Raw genomic sequence first — 18,735 nt, 5'->3', positions numbered from 1 at the left:
GTGTGTGGTGGTGGCCTTGCCAGCTGCTTTGCAGCTAATACTCATTTAGATGGTCTGATTCATTAGAAGGCATCTTCTGATGAGTCCCAGTTGGTGTCTGCCAACAACACCACCCCCCTCCAGCATTAGCTAATCCCCTCTAGGCCCTGCAAAGAGTGACTCAGGGAGGGAGAATGAGGCAAGATCAGGAGTATCTGCGTGGTGATGGGGGATGTTTTCTTCTGGTTCCTGGTAAGCACAGACTTCTGGGAAGGAGTCTGCAACTGTGCCATTCCCAGATTTGTCCTCGTGACATCACTTCTGCCTGCTGTGCATATGTAGTGTGGCTTTCATTGAATCCTGGAGTTGGAAGGGAACCCCAGAGGTCATCTAGCCCAACCCGCTGCAATGCTAAACAATCCCTGAGAAACAGCCACCCAAACTCAAAAACCATTCCGGACACCTGGGTCCGTCCCCCCCCCCCGCTTTTAGTTTCCTGCCCCAGCTTGCACCGTTGTGCATCCCAGGTCATTGCAGAGCAGCGGAAAGGAATCCAGCTATTGAGGGGTGGCCCTGTCGTAGAAACGTGGAGCTGTAATGCTCTGGATCCATTCCAATCCGGCTTCCGCTCTGGTCATGGGACCGAAACAGCTCTGGTCGCCCTAACAGATGATCTCCGTAGGCAGCTGGATCGAGGCGGGTTGGGCTGCTGATTCTTTTAGACCTGTCAGCAGCCTTCGACATGGTCGATCACCCAACTCTATCTGTTGATGGATGGCCATCCTGACTCGGCCCCAGACACACTGATCAGATGTTTGGAAGCTGTGGCTGGATGGTTACGTGGGAGCCGGTTGAAGTTAAATCCTTCAAAGACAGAGGTCCTTTGGATGGGTTGGGAAGATATGGGATTGGGGGGGCAACTCCCATCTCTTGTGGGGGCACAATTAGTGCCAGCACCGTCCGTTAAGAGTTTGGGTGTAATCTTGGACACCTCCCTTTCCAAGGAGGCGCAGATTGCAGCTATAACAAAGGCGGCGTTTTTTCATCTCTGCCAAGCTAAGCAGTTGGCTCCTTACCTCTCTCACCCTGACCTAGCCAATGTGATCCACGTGATGGTCACCTCCAGACTGGATTATTGTATCTTGCTCTACATGGGGCTGCCCTTGAGACTGACCCAGAAACTCCAGCGGGTGCAGAATGCCGTGGCGAGACTCCTTACGGGGTTCTTACCGTGAAATCACATCCACCCAGTGCTTTACCAACTGCACTGGCTCCCGGTGGAGTACACGGTCAGGTTGAAGGTGCTGGTTTGAACCTTTAAAGCCCTATACGGCCTAGGACCCTCATACCTACGGGACCGCCCCTCCTGGTATGTCCCACGGAGGACCTTACAGTCTTCAAATAAAAACATTTTGGAGATCCCAGGCCACAGGGAGGTTAGGCTGGCCTCAACCAGAGCCAGGGCCTTTTCAGTACTGGCCCCGACTTGGTGGAACGCTCTGTCACAAGAGACCAGGGCCCTGCAGGACTTTACATCTTTCCGCAGGGCCTGCAAGACAAAGCTGTTCCACCAGGCCTTTGGCCAAGGCACAGTCTGACCCCCTCCTTTGGTAATCCTCACAGAACTCTAGCCCAATGGTTGCCATTAATTTGATTTTGAATTGATTTTAAAATGAATTGATTTTAGAATGTTGTGTTACTTTTATTGTTGTTAGCTGCTCTGAGCCCGGCTTCAGCTGGGAAGGGTGGGATATAAATAAAATTTTATTATTATTATCTAGCCCAACCCACTGCAATGCAGGAACCCCAGCTAAACAATCCCTGAGAAACAGCCACCCCAAACTCAAAAACAATTCTGGACACCTGGGTCACCATCCCTGCTTCTACTTTCCTGTCCCAGCTTGCATCGTTGTGCATCCCAGGTCATTGCAGAGCAGCGGAAAGGAATCCAGCTACTGAGGGGCGACCCTGTCGTAGAAACGGAGAGCTGTAATGTTGAAAAGGGATCCCCGAGGGCCATCTAGTCCAACCGCCCTGCGATGCCGGAATCGCAGCCAAAGCATCCCTGGAAGGTGGCTCAGTCCTTTTCTGACATCCTTGCTGGCCCAGCCCAGTGGTACCCATGGAGCAGGAGGAGGCAATGTTGCCTAGCAACCAGAACACACTCCAAAAGCAAACAAGGGACCACCACCACCTCCACCACTCAAACTGGGCCACAGCCCATATAAAGTGTTTGTAGTTGGGTAGGCAGGCAGAGAGAGAGAGAGAGAGAGAGAGAGAGAGAGAGCACCATGGCAGCTCTGATTTGGAAACGAGAGATGCTTCCCCGTGAAGCAGGCGCTGATCAGGGAGGGCTTTGTTTGCCTGAAGGAGAGCGGTGCCAATTAGCATCGCATCCTAGCCTCCAGGCTGTAATTAGCAATCCAGGTCATCTCTCTTGACATATCTTATTTTCGTGTTGTTGGGGGCGGGGGGAGAGAAAAGGTAAGCACTGGGCGGCAATTGGCAAACAGGGTAGAGACTGACTGAGCAGTTGCCAGAGAGAGAGAGAGAGAGAGAGAGAGAGAGAAAGGAAGGAAAGAAGGAAGGAAGGAAGGAAGGAGATAGGAATCAGCCCTGGTTTTTCAGATTCTCCTTCCTTCCTTCCTTCCTTCCTTCCTTCCTTCCTTCCTTCCTTCCATGCTGCCAGTCCGTGTGGACATTATTGAGCTTGGATGGGCTATGCCCCTGACTCAGCTCCCTGTGTTCAGATTTTTTTATTTTAAATGGATTTTGTTAAAGTTTTGGGGGAAAGAACACAAAGGTCAATACAGGTTACAGACTCTGCTAACCCAGAAATATTACCTCAGGTTAAGAACTTTGCTTCAGGATGAGAACAGAAATTGTGTGGCGGCAGCAGGATGCCCCATTAGCTAAAGTGGCATCTCAGGTTAAGAACAGTTTCAGGTTAAGAACGGACCTCCGGAATGAATTAAGTTCTTAACCCGATGTACCACTGTATCAAATATCATTTCATCAAGGATAATATAAAAACTAACCTGAATAAAAACACAAACCAAAAGGAAAAAGAAAAGAAAAAAAGAAAGAGGGAATAAAAAATGAGAACTTCTAATTCTTAGTCTGTCAGCTATAGGTAGAAAATTGTCCAACACATGCATTCCGAGATAACACCAATTAGGGTTGCCATGGGTCCTCTTTTTCCAGACCATGTCCTCTTTTTCAGGGGGGAAATTTTAAACAAATTGCATTTATTTGCTTTGAATGGCCATCATAGCATCCTTTCCTTTGCTCTTCAAAATATGAAACCTTAATTCCTATTTCTATAAACCAATATTATCTTCAGTCCTCAATCCCAGATTATGTCTATAAGGAGTTTCCAATCTTTAGCAAATGTTGATAATGATTTTCTGTGATGAAACATGTCAATTTCTCCATCTCAGTTAAGTCCGATAATTTTAACAACCGGGCCTCTGTAATGATGAATCTTTCCATCCCTATGTTCAGATTGAAGGAGAGTTTTGACTAAACTTGAAACACCTGGAGCAGGAACCGGCAAGCCACTCCAGTATCCCTGCCAAGAAAACTCCATGGACAAAGACAACAGGCATATAAAAGTTATGACACCGGAAGGCTGATTGCCGAAGAATGGATGCTTTTGAATTCTGGTGCTGGAGGAGACTCTTGAGAGTCCCATGGACTGCAAGAAGATCAAACCTCTCCATTCTGAAGGAAATCAGCCCCGAGTGCTCACTGGAAGGCCAGATCCTGAAGCTGAGGCTCCAAGACTTTGGCCACCTCATGAGAAGAGAAGACTCCCTGGAAAAGACCCTGATGTTGGGAAAGATGGAGGGCACAAGGAGAAGGGGACGACAGAGGACGAGATGGTGGGACAGTGTTCTCGAAGCTACCAGCATGAGTTTGACCAAACTGCGGGAGGCAGTGGAAGACAGGAGGGCCTGGCGTGCTCTGGTCCAGGGGGTCACGAAGAGGCGGACACGACTAAACGACTAAAGAACAACAAAGCTTAGTGCATGGGTGTGAACTTCTCCAGGTACTTGAATACAGATGAGCGACCATCTTCCTTCCTTCCTTCCTTCCTTCCTTCCTTCCTTCCTTCCTTCCTTCCTTCCTTCCTTTCCTTCCTTCCTTCCTTCCTGTGCATTCTGACAAACGTCAAAGGTTCCCTCTCTAAATGTGTAGTTTTTGTTCTGCAAATCTCCTTCTTAGAGGAGCCCGCCTTGCTCCCTCTAAGTACGGACACTGTCTCATCCAGACAGGGCGAGAGGCCTTTTCGGGTCTGTATCTCCTGCTGATGTTTCACCACAAAATGTTTCCTGTCATTCCTCCCTGACTTTTTTTTATTTTTCTGCCGCCTCCCAATGGTTCCTGTCGCGTTTTGTCTTTGATAGTGATTGACACCTTGATTGTGCTCTATCGTTTCTGACTCTTTTGTGGTGGGCTGCTTTGAATTTTTGGCATCTGAAGGAAAGCGGGGATCCGTCCTTAAGACGCTCGGCATCTGTAATTTGCACTCCTAGAGAACCTGGAATTTGAAATTAAAACCAAACGAGGCAGCCTCTGATTCTTGCTCCCTCCACCAATTGTTATTTGCTGCGCTCAAGTTGGGGTACATGGTTCTCCCCGTCCTCATTTAATTTCCACAACACCCCTGTGAGGTAGGTCAGGTTGAGGGGCAGTTACTGGGCGTGGTCAACAAGGGCACTGCAGGGCCAAGTGGGGTGGGGGTGTCAAATCCTCATCTGACATTCTAACCACTAAGCAACGCTGCATTTCCACAAATGTCCACCTGTCAGTAGTTCTCCTTCCCTAGGCATGGGTGGCTCTTCAGACACCCTAGACTGACACCCAGTTCCCCACATATCCAACATGTGGGTATTGTAATAAACGAAAATCTGCCCTTATTCCCTTATGGGGGACACAAGAGCCCTTATATAGTCCTTTGTAGGTTCTCCATCGGTCGGAGAAAAGAAAAAGGGCAACCAGAGAGTATTGAGAAGCAAAGCAGCTTGTAAGCCTGATCTTTATTGATCTGTTGCAACAGGGTGCTCCCCTCACACGCAGGAAAGGAGGAGGACCCAGAAAAATGGTGCACAAGGCCTTATATAGATAGTTTAAATGCCCTGCCCTAGAGCTCCAGACCACCCCTCCATACATCATACACACATCACAGAAGGTGTATAATCTAAGACCACCACCCCTCCATACATCATACCTACATCACAGAAAAGGCGGTCTACAACAGAAATCTGAGTGCGTTGTTTATCTCCTGTCTGGCAGGTTACCTGTTAATGGTCACTTGATTGGATACCCTGGGGAGCCTGGCCCCTCTTTTGTAATGACAAATACTTAGTTCCTGATCCAGGTCACAGGCTCACCCTATTCAAACACAGACAGACATACCCTTAAGACAGGATTTGTGAAGGAAAAGAAAATGGGGAGGCTTTTCCATTTTCCTTTGACTTTGCAGAGAAAACATTTGGTCAGCTTGGGAGTCAAAATGGTTTCAGGTCGGTCTTCCTGTGCTGATCTATGTACGTGCTTGGTTGGTACATTTATTATATATATAAGACCTTAAATTTCATTTATTACATCCACAAATATCCACCTGTCAGCAGCTAGGCATGGGTGGCTCTTTAGACACACCCCAGACTGACACCCAGTTCCCCACATATCCAACTTGTGGGTATCCACTGTGAGTACAGGACGCTGGACTAGATGGGCCCTTGGCCTGATCCAGCGGTTGGGCTTTTCTTAGGTTCTTACGGAGCCTCCAGCTCCAGGGGCAGTCTATCTGGATCCCTAGGTTCTTTGGGGCATTTGGCCACTGATCGCTTGCTCCCTGTTTTCGGGGGGGGGGGTTGTTTCCGACCTCCCTTCAGCCTCCGAGTAACACCCCAAGCTGATAAACAAGCCCAGGAGGAGACTTTTAAGCAGGGTCGTTGTGTTAGGCAGCTGCCTTGAGCGCTGTGATTTTTGTCAAAGCCAGATTCATAGGGAGCCAAGCTGGTTGTGTCTCCACCACCCACTAGGGTGTTAATGAGGCCGTGACAAGTTGCTGGGCTGGAAGCAGAATGTAATTAAAGGGTCTTTCCACACTGAACCACGGAGGGTCCTTTTTTTAAATCACTGCAATTCACTGGTGTCTGTGGTGTCAGACCAGGCCTCCAAAATGAGAAATCTAGGAGGGAGGTTATCCAGGTCTGGACTAGGGAGCTTTTGGCAGCAACAGTTCGCACAGAGAGAGACTGAAATATACTCAGAGTCGAGTGTGGATTTCATGCTCTTTATTCAGCTCATAGTAGTGAGGCATTAAAGTTCCCCCAAAATATCTGCTTTATATACATTATTTACACAATGGGTCACACATGATTGGCTAATTCTGGGATTCTCCTGTAGGCCAATCAGGTTGCGGGTTCAATTCCACCTGGAGCTGGATTGGGTGGCTCCTGCAGACCAATCATATACTGCTGCATTGTTCTAGGACCAATCAGACTGCTGCTTTTTGGATCCTATTCAACTCAATACATACCGGTAACAGAGACCATTTCAACCGGCTAATAACAAAACCACCTTCGTCTCTGAATTTTCCCCTGGAAAGGAAGCCAGATCCACCGGCCGGACACCCTCAGAACACTTGCCAAATAGTCCGCTATCTCTAATTGGACACCAGTTATATTGAATCTCCGTCTTTGACTCGGAGACCCGTCTTTGACTCGGAGTCCTCTTTGGGAGCTGACATGCAATGGGGTGTTTCTGTGGAATGTGGCAGGTGTGGAGGACTCCCTGGTCCTGAATGGGGTAATTGTGCCCCTGAAGGACCAGGTGCACAGCCTGGGAGTCATTTTGGACTCACAGCTGTCCATGGAGGCGCAGGTCATTTCTGTTTCCAGGGCAGCTGTCTGCCAGCTCCATCTGGTACGCAGGATGAGCCCCTATCTGCCTGCGGACTGCCTGGCCAGAGTGGTGCATGCTCTGGTTATCTCCCGCTTGGACTACTGCAATGCGCTCTGCGTGGGGCTCCCTTTGAAGGTGATTTGGAAACTACAACTAATCCAGAATGCGGCAGCCAGACTGGTGACGGGGAGTGGCCGCCGAGACCACATAACACCGGTCTTGAAAGACCTACATTGGCTCCCAGTACGTTTCCAAGCACAATTCAAAGTGTTGGTGCTGACCTTGAAAGCCCTAAACGGCCTCAAAGGCCCAGTATACCTGAAGGAGCGTCTCCACCCCCATTGTTCTGCCCGGACACTGAGGTCCAGCTCCAAGGGCCTTCTGGCAGTTCCCTCATTGCGAGAAGCAAAGCTGCAGGGAACCAGCCAGAGGGCCTTCTCGGTAGTGGCACCCGCCCTGTGGAATGCCCTCCCATCAGATGTCAAAAAGAACAACTACCAGACTTTTAGAAGACATCTGAAGGCAGCCCTCTTTAATGAAGCTTTTAATGTTTGATGTATTACGGTATTTTAATATTTTGTTGAAAGCCGCCCAGAGTGGCTGGGGAAGCCCAGCCAAATGGGCGGGGTTTGAATAATAAATTATTATTATTATTATTATTATTAATAATAATAATAATAATGATCTCGTCTGACAGCTGCGGCGGCTTCTGAAGTTTTCGTCATCAGACACCAATTCAGAATAAATCCAGGGGGGTTAGTGGGGGTCCATGGCAGACCCTTTGCTCCTTGTGCAAGCATGCACAAAAATACCACACACCCCAGGAACGGCTTCGTGGGCTGGTCCCGGGGGCTAACTGAGAGGCGAGGTCCAGTCTGAGGTCAAAGGTGTAGTATGGAGGCTGTCCGTAAAAGTTGAAGCTGGATGCTGGGCAGGTAGTCGGGTGAGGTCAGGAGCTCCGGCAGGAAAGCAGGACAGGGTTCAGGCAGGAACTGTCAACCAATGAAGTTGCTCCCGCAACTTGGGACTGGGACTGGCCAGCTTTTATCTGCCCCAAGGCATAGGGCAGCCCCAATCCTCAGGTGACTCGCCTCTCCTGGCCTGGAGGCGAGCACTCCTCCTGCGGGAACTTAGTTCCCTCCGCCTCTCTGCCCTGAGCCTCTGCAGCTCAGGAGAGGCTGGAGGGTTACTGGACCCAGAGGCAACCTCACCTTCCCCTGACAGGCTGAGAGTGGAGCACCTGCAGGCAATGGGTCCTCCACCACCTCAGGATCCAGAGGAGACTCAGCTGATGCCTGCACCTGAGGATCCAGCACAGGTGAGGACCCTTCAGGCTCAAGCCCCGGCTCAGCTGGTTCTGGAGGCGGGGAATCCCGTGCTGGCTGGGATCCCTCAGGTTCAGCATCCGAGTCCAAATCCCAGGCCATCACACGTCAACTGACCAGCTAAACCAGGTGAGGGGAGCCGATAGGTCTCAAACGCTTGGTGGGACCTCTCCTGCATGTGAAGACAGGATCTGGCAGATTGAGTGGATTAGACCAAGTGGGGGTCCAGTGGTCAAGAAGGCAGTTTCTGGGTGTCACTCCATCCGCCGTGTCCATGGACAACTTCGGAGGATGGGCTGAAAGGGTGGAGCAGGAGAGATAGCCTCTTCCATGGTCAGATCCACCGTTCGGACTGTGAGCAAGAGGAAGATTCAAGCCACTAGAGCCACCCTTAAACTGACCCCATCTGTGCAGAAGATAAAACAGCTGCTTAAAGACAAACATGACCATGGAGGCATTAAAGTTGGTGTCCGTACAAGAGACTGTAAATGGGCTTTCTTATACACTAGAATACACAAAATCAAAGGAGGACTCTGATGAGGAAGTAGTACAGGATGGTGTTAGAGTATTGAAACGAAAGCGCAACTCACACTTCTAGGAACTGAAATGGACTATATAGAAGACAAACTGTCCAGTGAATTGGTTTCCAATAACCCAAACATCAAAGGAACGTGTGGTTGTGGAGAAAGCTTTAACATTTAAAGGACTGTAACTTTTAAGTTACATCTTAAAAAGTAGAGACATCACCTTGCCAACAAAGGTCCATATAGTAAAAGCTATGGTTTTCCCAGTAGTGATGTATGGAAGTGAGAGCTGGACCATAAAGAAGGCTGATCGCCGAAGAATGGATGCTTTTGAATTCTGGTGCTGGAGGAGACTCTTGAGAGTCCCATGGACTGCAAGAAGATCAGACCTCTCCATTCTGAAGGAAATCAGCCCTGAGTGCTCACTGGAAGGACAGATCCTGAAGCTGAGGCTCCATTACTTTGGCCACCTCATGAGAAGAGAAGACTCCCTGGAAAAAACCCTGATGTTGGGAAATATGGAGGGCGCAAGGAGAAGGGGATGACAGAGGACAAGATGGTGGGACAGTGTTCTTGAAGCTACCAAGATGAGTTTGACCAAATTGCAGGAGGCAGTGGAAGACAGGAGTGCCTGGCGTGCTCTGGTCCAGGGGGTCACGAAGAGGCGGACACGACTAAACGACTAAACAACAACAGCAAAACTTTTAAGACCACAAAACTGCTTTCTGAAGTAATCACTCGGTGTGTGTGTTTTCACATCTTTAGGCTTCGTAATATACAGCTGCCTTTCCAGGAGAATAAAAGTACTGTGTTTTGAAAGTGAAAAAAAAGAAAGAAAGAAGGCGGTTTCTGCATGTGCTTCAGAGGGAAGTGAGAGGCAGGTGGGGCTCATCCACCTGGGAAGGGAGCCCGTCTAGGAGAAGGAAAACTCTGATCCTCAAACCTCTGTTGCCTTGTGTCAGGAATGAGCCAGCTGCCAGCAAAGGTTTGCAGCCAACTGCAGAAAGCAGCCAGGAACAGAGAGGCTTAGATGTGAACCAGGCAGGGGAGAGCCAGCAGCTGCAGACTTCGGCTCTTCCTGACCTTGTCAGGCTGGCTGATAAGGCAGTAGCTGACAGCAGGCTAGAACACAGCCAAAGCTCACAGGAAGCACAAATAGGAGCGAATAGACTCAGAGATAGTCTCTCGAAAAGGAAGAGGCTGGAGCTGATCCAATAAGTCTGAGGAGTAGGGGGGGTGGTCTGCTCCCAGCAGTCGGTCATGTCGGTCCAGGTGGACCCGGTTCAGCACAAGATCCACCAGGACTGGGCCAACCACGAGTACATTGAGGTGACAACCAGCTCCATCAAGAAGATCGCGGACTTCCTCAATTCCTTCGACGTGTCCTGCTGCTCGCACCTGGCCATGCTCAACAAGAAGCTGATGGTGCTGGAGAGGTGGATCGGATACATCGAGACCCGGGTAACAAAAGGTGAAACGCTGACATAGGATGGCGGAGGCTGGCAGGGAGCCAACCTGGAAAAAAATGTGCAGCTGTTTACGAAGCTGACGATCCGGCATCAAGTTTCTTCATTACTTGATATGGATGGGAGTTCTCTGCCCCTTGGGAAGCTGCATCCCTCGTTTGGAGCCTGTGACTTTGCGCTGGTGATTTCCACCTGAAATGGCAAAATTGTACAGTAAAGGTAAAGGGACCCCTGACCATTAGGTCCAGTCGTGTCCGACTCCGGGGTTGCGGCGCTCATCTCGCTTTAATGGCCGAGGGAGCCGGCGTACAGCTTCCGATGTGGCCAGCATGACTAAGCCGCTTCTGGTGAACCAGAGCAGCGCACGGAAATGCCATTTACCTTCCCGCCGGAGTGGTACCTATTTATCTACTTGCACTTCGACGCGCTTTCGAACTGCTAGGTTGGCAGGAGCAGGGGCCGAGCAACGGGAGCTCACCCCGTCGCGGGAATTCGAACCGCCGACCTTCTGATTGGCAAGTCCTAGGCTCTGTGGTTTAACCCACAGCGCCACCCGCGTCCCCCAAAATTGTACAAGAGAATGTTTAATTATGTGGTTTTTATACAAGCCAATTTATGCGCTTACAAAGCTCTCTTTAACAGAATCTTTATGAAACCAAATCTTCATTTCTGGGAACACAAGGATGGTGATGTTGTTTTTAAACAGCTGAAACAGACCAGGATGTTGGGACTGTGCATGTTGGGCAGTTTCAATATACACAGTACATCCTGCAGCTGACTTCTGCTGCTGGAAGGTATCAATTCATTTCGCTGTGGTTGTCCAACAGAATAAATGTGCAGTGTGTTTGGGGGGCAGGGGGAGACTATCATGCGCCAAAGGAGGGGGGCTTAGTTTTCTAAGTATTTTGTATTCTCTGATGTAACTTGGGGTGTCTTTTTTCCATTTGTGTTTCAACAATAAAACCTCCTGTGCTTAAAAAAAAAAAGTCTGAGGAGTTGATGAATGGGAGGGCTGCTAGACAGGAAGCAAAACAAGAGACACAAGGGGCATCGGTTCAATATATTCTGTAGACACCAGAAGGAGCCTTCAGAAGGGTCATCTTGAGTAATGATGCCGGAGGCTTTGTCCAAGCCGTCCGGAGCTATCTGGTTTTTTTTGCAACAAATCCTCCTTTTTAATTACCTACGCTTACTGTGTTATCAAGCTGGGAACCTGGACTCCTGGCACTTGTGGGATATCTTCGGGAGAAGAAAAGGGTCAGGAGTAAACCCCACACAAAGCCAGAGTGGCTTCCCTAAAATGGTTGGAGCTGATCCTTCCTGCAACACTTTTTAAAAAAAGATTTTTTAAAATGCTTTTCAGGTTTATACATTTTAAAATCATTTTAACCTTTCCAAACTTGACTTCCTTCCCCCTCTTTCTACGGTTCCTAACTTTATTTTTAATATCTTCTGCATATCCAAATTAACTTAATTTGCTCATTTTTTATCTACTCTAAGTATATACTCTTATAAAACTACAGGTTATTGCACTAATCCTGCCAATGTTCTTATCTGTTCGCAATTTATCTGTAAATGTTCAAATAAACCCTTGCCATTCTCCTATGAAAAGTTTGTTGTCTTGATTTCTTATTCTTCCAGCGAGTTTTGCCATTTCTGCATATTCCATAGGTTTTTGTATCCATTTTTCCTTCGCTGGGACTTCTGCTTCTTTCCATTTTGGGGCGAGTAGCGTTCTTGCCGCTGTAATACGTTTCTCTACAGTTTAGGGTATTTCTGTCCCTATAATTTCCAAAACGAGAGCTAGATATCTTCTACCACATGTGGTGGACTATAAAGAGGCAAAGGCTTTCTGGGAAATGATGTATAATGAGTTAAAGAAAATGTTTTAAAGATACTTTTGTTAAAAAGCTAGAAGCCTTCTTACTGGGTATACTGGGTGAAGAGATACGAAGGGAAGCTAAAAGACTGTTCATGTCTTCAACAACTATGGTAAGAATTCTTTTAGCCCAAAAATGGAAAAAGAAGAAGTACCAACGACAGAAAAGGGGCAGATGAAGATAATGGACTTTGCAGAACTGGCGAAGCTGATGGGAAAAATCCAAAACAGCACCATCAATATTTCAAAAGGTTTGGAGTGAATTTATGCAATATCTGAAAGATCACTGTAAGCAATTAACAACACAAGCAGGGTCGTCCGAAGGCTTGTAATGAGAAATTGTCTATCTTTCTATATTTATTTAAATTTTGAGTCCTTCTGTAATGAGGGTAATTAGAAATGGAAAACGTATAAATTGCAATGTTATAAAGGTTAATTTTGAAAGCCTTGAGGCAGGAGGGAAGGAAGTCAATAGGCTCTAAGAGCCAGGGTGGTGTAGTGGACAGGGATGATGTGAATATATAATATTAAATGGGGGAATTTATCTATATCTATATCTATATCTATATCTATATCTATATCTATATCTATATCTATATCTATATCTATATCTATATCTATCTATCTATATCATCTATATCTATATTCCAAAACAAAAGCTTATGGGGTTTTTTTACAAAAGTTATTTTATTTTATTTATTTTTTTATTAAAAAGAATCAACTTCCATTTTATTTTCTTTCTTTTTTATTAACGTTCTTATGTCACAATGTATACATTTTCATATTTCATTACAGGGCATATTATAATATAATTTCCAACATGTATACAAAGTTTATATACCAAATTTATGTACCTAAAGAAAGAAAAAAGAAAAAAACAAAGACATAAAGCCATTTCAAAATAATATTTGTACAATCTCGTTGTATATTCTTTTTTTACAAATGAATGTACTCTTATTATTGTATATTTCTTTACGTTTTATCTAATACATACCTATATCAATATGTACCCTTAATCTTGTTTCTCAACTCAATTTCTCTCCAACGTTATTTTAAACACCCTTTTCGTTTACATCCTATAATTTCCCGGTAAGCTTTAACCTTACTACAAGACCACCACATATGATACCTTCTTACCTTCCTGCAACTTTTGTGGTGTACATAAATAGTTTTTTCCCACTCTTTTGGCAAGTCTTGACCTGTAATATCTAGCAAGAAGGCTTCTGGTCTTTTAACAAAAGTTGGGAAACTATTGGGAAATGATTCATAATGAATTGAAAAGAATGTTTAAGTTATCTTAAACATTCTTTTCAATTCATTATGAATCATTTCCCAATAGTTTTTTGATTATTTTGCAATTCCACCACATGTGATAAAAGGTGCCCAGATTCTCTTTACACCTCCAACACTTATTGGAGCTTGTTCTATACAAGACTCCATTGTATAGATTGCATAGATGCCAACAACTATATCCATACATGAAAACTTTATTGACTTTTTATAGGAGTGTGTTAGAAAATTCTTCTCAGTGCTATACACATTAAAACCATATGACCAAAAGGAACAGATGAAAAGAACCCAAATGAAATAAATTGTCAATAAACATAGAAAGTGTTCTACAGTATGGCCATTATTTTCACTGCTGCTTTTGGGGCCGATGGTCTCAGGGGAGAATTATGAATATAATTCATAATTATATTCATAAATATGAGAATTATTACTATAGCTAAGGAAGGCAAACCATGTGACATCAAAATTATCCCATTTCATTTTACCCTCCATGACTCAGCTGCGTTGTGTCAAATGTTCGGCGAATGCTATGTCCCAAATTTGGAGGGGGGGGGAACCAATTCTTCTTGGGGGGCACAGAACCCCACTTCAAACGACTAGATGGTTCCAGCCTCACTGGACCCAGTCCTGTCGCTAATAATTCTCTCTATTGAATTCCATAATTATTACCATTTTCACTTGAGAAGAGGGCTAGAATTGGGTCTAAGTAGAGAATTTGGCTGGTAATTTTACAAAAATACCTCTTTCCATTTTGATTTCGATTTTTGAGCTCCAGGGCAATCCCACTGTTTTTTAAGCACTGATCCTGTTTTATTGATTGATTGATTGATTGATTGATTGATTGCCTTTCTATCCCCTCCTCATTTACCGTATTTTTTGCTCTATAAGACTCACTTTTTCCCTCCTAAAAAGTAAGGGGAAACGTGTGTGCGTCTTATGGAGCGAATGCAGGCTGCGCAGCTATCACAGAAGCCAGAACAGCAAGAGGGATTGCTGCTTTCACTGCACAGCGATCCCTCTTGCTGTTCTGGCTTCTGAAATTCAGAATATATTTTTTCTTGTTTTCCTCCTCCAAAAACTAGGTGCGTCTTGTGGTCTGGTGCGTCTTATAGAGCGAAAAATACGGTAATTCCCCTCAACAACCCTGTGAGGCAGATTAGGCTGAGAGGCAATGACTGGCTGAGTGGGAATTCGAACCCAGATCCACTACCCCAGGTCACGGTCCAACATTTTAACCAGTGCAACGCAGCAAGACTATTTTGGGGGGGGGGTGCGTTGCCAAACGCACCGCCACCCACCCAAGTATCCTTTGCTTTGGATTTAACAGCTTGGCGAGATCCTCATGATCCCTGGCCTCAATTAATCCGATATCCCCAAATGACATTGATGTTTAACAATTGCAACGTTTTGCTCATTTGGTTTCGTTTTAAAGAGCCACCCCCCCCCGCCCCCGCCGAAGCTGAGTTTGCTAATCAACTTATGCCAAACCATCCCTAATGAAAGCTCCTACCTCGCCATCGTGGAAGAGCGGTCAGCCAATCAGAAATGATTTGAGTCCTACGCATCAGAGCTGGAAGGGATTTGCAGGGGAGAGGAAGTTCTGTATGTAAATTCCCCCACTCCAAATGTGCATGCAAAATTTATATATATATATATATATATCTATATATATATAGAGATATATATCTGGGGAGGGGGTGCGGCAACAAAATTGTTGCAGTGTGGACTGCTTCTGCCCATCTTCCCAGCCAAACTGTCATTTGAACACACACACACACACACACACACACACACACACACACACACCCTCTGCTAATTTGTTAATAAACCTTGCTTTTTTTATCCTGCCGAAACAGACTCCCAGGCCGACTTGCAAATACAGTGGTACCTTGGTTCTCAAATTTAATCTGTTCCGGAAGTCCGTTCCAAAACCAAAGCATTCCAAAACCGAGGCACGCTTTCCCATAGGAAGTAATGCAAAACGGATTAATCTGTTCCAGACTTTTAAAAACAACCCCTAAAACGGCAATTTAACATGAATTTTACTCTCTAACGAGACCATTGACCCATCAAATGAAAGCAAGAATCAATGTGCTATACTAGAAAATAAATAAGACAGTATTGTAGATTAAAAAAAATTTAAAAAAAATTCTTACTTGCTCTGATGATAGTCATTGTTTGGATGTAAGGTCATATGTATATGACCTTAAATTTGTTTATTTCACCAGCACTCCTGGTTCCACATTTCATACCGCCTCCTGTCTTGTATTGCCCTTTCTGCTGTGAGGGCAGGCCAAGGCTCTTCAAAAATGGGCAAGCCAGCCTACGAGAGCCTAGAGACCCCCCCTTCCCCATCTCCTCTGCCCACCCCAGATGGCGGATCTCGTTTTTCCAAGCCATTTCCCCCTCTGCTCTAGCCTAAGTTGCAGTGACAGGCTGGGGTTACTCTGTTGCTCCAAATGCATCAGCGAATCTCAGCTTGACTCTGGATTTCAGGAAGCAGGAACGCTGCAGAGCCGGGGGGACGGCAGTGTGAGGCCAGATTTGTCTGTCTTGCTGGAAAGCGGACTCCTCTCTCCGCCACCAGTCATCCTTTCCAGGTATTCCTGGAAGCAGTCCCTGTTTCCCGACAGACACCTGCCTTTCCCACCTCGCTCGTGTTCTCTGCCAGTCCCGCTCAATGCAACATGAGTTTTCGCTGCTCTCGCCCCGAGGCAAGGATGTTCCAGCTGCAGGCCCCAAACCACAGCCAAAGAGGTAGCTGCAGAAGTGAGCTGGGGTGGTGTGGGGAAGGCTGCACATAAGGACACGAGAAGAGCCTGGAAAGGAAGCAATATACTGTTAACGGAGAAATCCGAGGGCTCCCTTGGACAAAAAACCAAGGACCCCAGCCAGGAATACCAGAGCAAAACAGCAGCCAGTAGGCTTGGTCTTGATTGAAGACTGTCGCGACAGGACTCCCACCTGCCACAAGGTGGAACAAGATGGAAACCCAGAACAAAAGAAGACCCCAACTTTTATTAGTTACTAATCCCCCAAACTACACCCCTAGAACTACATCACAACTACATCTTGACTACATTATTGACACATCACAAAAAGGAGGGGTTGAGGGAGGAGTTGTGGAGGAAACCTGAGTATCTTGTCACCTGGCTGGTTCCTCCTTTCCCCCCTCCCCATGAGTACTTTCCAGGTGACAAAAGGGAGCTGGCAGTTTCCTGCCCCCAGAGGGAAGATCTGATCATTGTCCTTTGTTCCAGTCCGTGTTGAATCCACTCCCATATGCAAGTCCATATGCCAGTCCGTTGTGTCCTTGATGGTCTTCTGTCTGGGACCATCAAGGTTGCCATGCCAACTGGGCAGGGCTCCTGTGTATGTACTGGTATGCTCAAGGGATTATGGCTGGCCTGTATCAAACCTTCCCCATTTTGTAGTCCTTCCTTCATGGAGTAAAATAAAAGTGGAACCGTGCAGATCCGATGTATGGTTGATTTTCTATGAATTTATAACAGAAGCGTAGCGTATGTCGTGTGTGAGTGTGTGTGTCGAGTTTGTACAAACTGAATGATTGGGAGGGGTCGTTCCTGCGACAAAATGAGTATTTATATAAACAGGGCTCAATTACGAAAATTTGGTTGTGCCTAGACTAACCTAACAAGTTTGGAAAACTCAGCAGTGGCCAGAGGATTGGAGAAGATCAGTCTACATCCCAATCCAAAAGAAGGGCAGTGCCAAAGAATGCTCCAACTACTGCACAATTGCACTCATTTCACACGCTAGCAAGGTTATGCTTAAAATTCTACAAGGCAGGCTTAAGCAGTATGTGGACCGAGAACTCCCAGAAGTGCAAGCTGGATTTAGAAGAGGCAGAGGAACCAGAGACCAAAGTGCAAACATGCGCTGGATTATGGAGAAAGCTAGAGAGTTCCAGAAAGACATCTACTTCTGCTTCATTGACTATGCAAAAGCCTTTGACTGTGTCAACCACAGCAAACTATGGCAAGTGCTTAAAGAAACGGGAGTGCCTGATCACCTCATCTGTCTCCTGAGAAATCTCTATGTGGGACAAGAAGCTACAGTTAGAACTGGATATGGAACAACTGATTGGTTCAAAATTGGGAAAGGAGTATGGCAAGGCTGTATATTGTCTCCCTGCTTATTTAACTTACATGCAGAATTCATCATGCGAAAGGCTGGGCTGGATGAATCCCTAGCCGGAATTAAGATTGCCAGAAGAAATATCAACAACCTCAGATATGCAGATGACACAACCTTGATGGCAGAAAGTGAGGAGGAATTAAAGAACCTTTTAATGAGGGTGAAAAAGGAGAGGGCAAAATATGGTCTGAAGCTCAACATCAAAAAAATGAAGATCATGGCAACTGGTCCCATCACCTCCTGGCAAATAGAAGGGGAAGAAATGGAGGCAGTGAGAGATTTTACTTTCTTGGGCTCCAGGATCACTGCAGATGGTGACAGCAGCCACGAAATTAAAAGACGCCTGCTTTGTGGGAGAAAAGCAATGACAAACCTAGACAGCATCTTAAAAAGCAGAGACATCACCTTGCCAACAAAGGTCTGTATAGTTAAAGCTATGGTTTTCCCAGTAGTGACGTATGGAAGTGAGAGCTGGACCATAAAGAAGGCTGATCACCGAAGAATGGATGCTTTTGAATTCTGGTGCTGGAGGAGACCCTTGAGAGTCCCATGGACTGCAAGAAGATCAAACATATCCATTCTGAAGGAAATCAGCCCTGAGTGCTCACTGGAAGGCCAGATCCTAAAGCTGAGGCTCCGAGACTTTGGCCACCTCAGGAGAAGAGAAGACTCCCTGGAAAAGACCCTGATGTTGGGAAAGATGGAGGGCACAAGGAGAAGGGGACGACAGAGGACGAGATGGTTGGACAGTGTTCTCGAAGCTACAAACATGAGTTTGACCAAACTGCGGGAGGCAGTGGAGGACAGAAGTGCCTGGCATGCTCTGGTCCAGGGGGTCACGAAGAGTCGGGCATGACTAAACAACAACAACAACAACAACAGACTAACCTTGTGCAGACTATAAAGAATATAAAGAATTTAATGGATTATGGAAGATCTTAAGGGATCTAAAGAGATGGAAGTGAAGAACAGAGGCAAAGGAGAATTAAATAACAAAAGAAGTGTGGTTTAGATGGTGGAAGTCTTTTAAGATATTTTAATTAAGATTTTTATTTTATAATGTATGTAAGTGTAATTCTGGAATTACTGTTTATGGAAAACAGCATTTCTTTTTTCTTTCTTTCCTTTTCTTTCTTCGTTTCCTCTTATTTTCTATCTTCTTTCATAGATTATGTTTGACAAATATGTATATAATTGTG

At 46.1% G+C, this 18,735-nt stretch overlaps 1 long non-coding RNA gene and 2 pseudogenes across 3 annotated transcripts in view; all 3 read left to right on the top strand.

The window, feature by feature from the left end:
• The window catches only part of LOC308484620, a 156,227-nt gene that overhangs the window by 93,803 nt on the left and 43,689 nt on the right, over positions 1 to 18,735 (top strand). The window lies entirely within an intron of this gene.
• Positions 8,151 to 8,931, top strand: LOC308483924 (iron-sulfur cluster assembly 1 homolog, mitochondrial pseudogene; annotated as a pseudogene). The gene has a single exon. The product of its transcript is annotated as an iron-sulfur cluster assembly 1 homolog, mitochondrial pseudogene (transcript).
• On the top strand, positions 9,967 to 10,412 carry LOC308483009 (putative protein BRICK1-B pseudogene; annotated as a pseudogene). The gene has a single exon. The product of its transcript is annotated as a putative protein BRICK1-B pseudogene (transcript).

This window comes from Podarcis pityusensis, assembly GCF_964106645.2.
Source record: "Podarcis pityusensis genome assembly, chromosome: 8".
NCBI lineage: Eukaryota > Metazoa > Chordata > Lepidosauria > Squamata > Lacertidae > Podarcis > Podarcis pityusensis.
The sequence above is the reverse complement of the archived record's forward strand: the minus strand, read 5'-3'. Positions and strand labels throughout refer to the sequence as shown.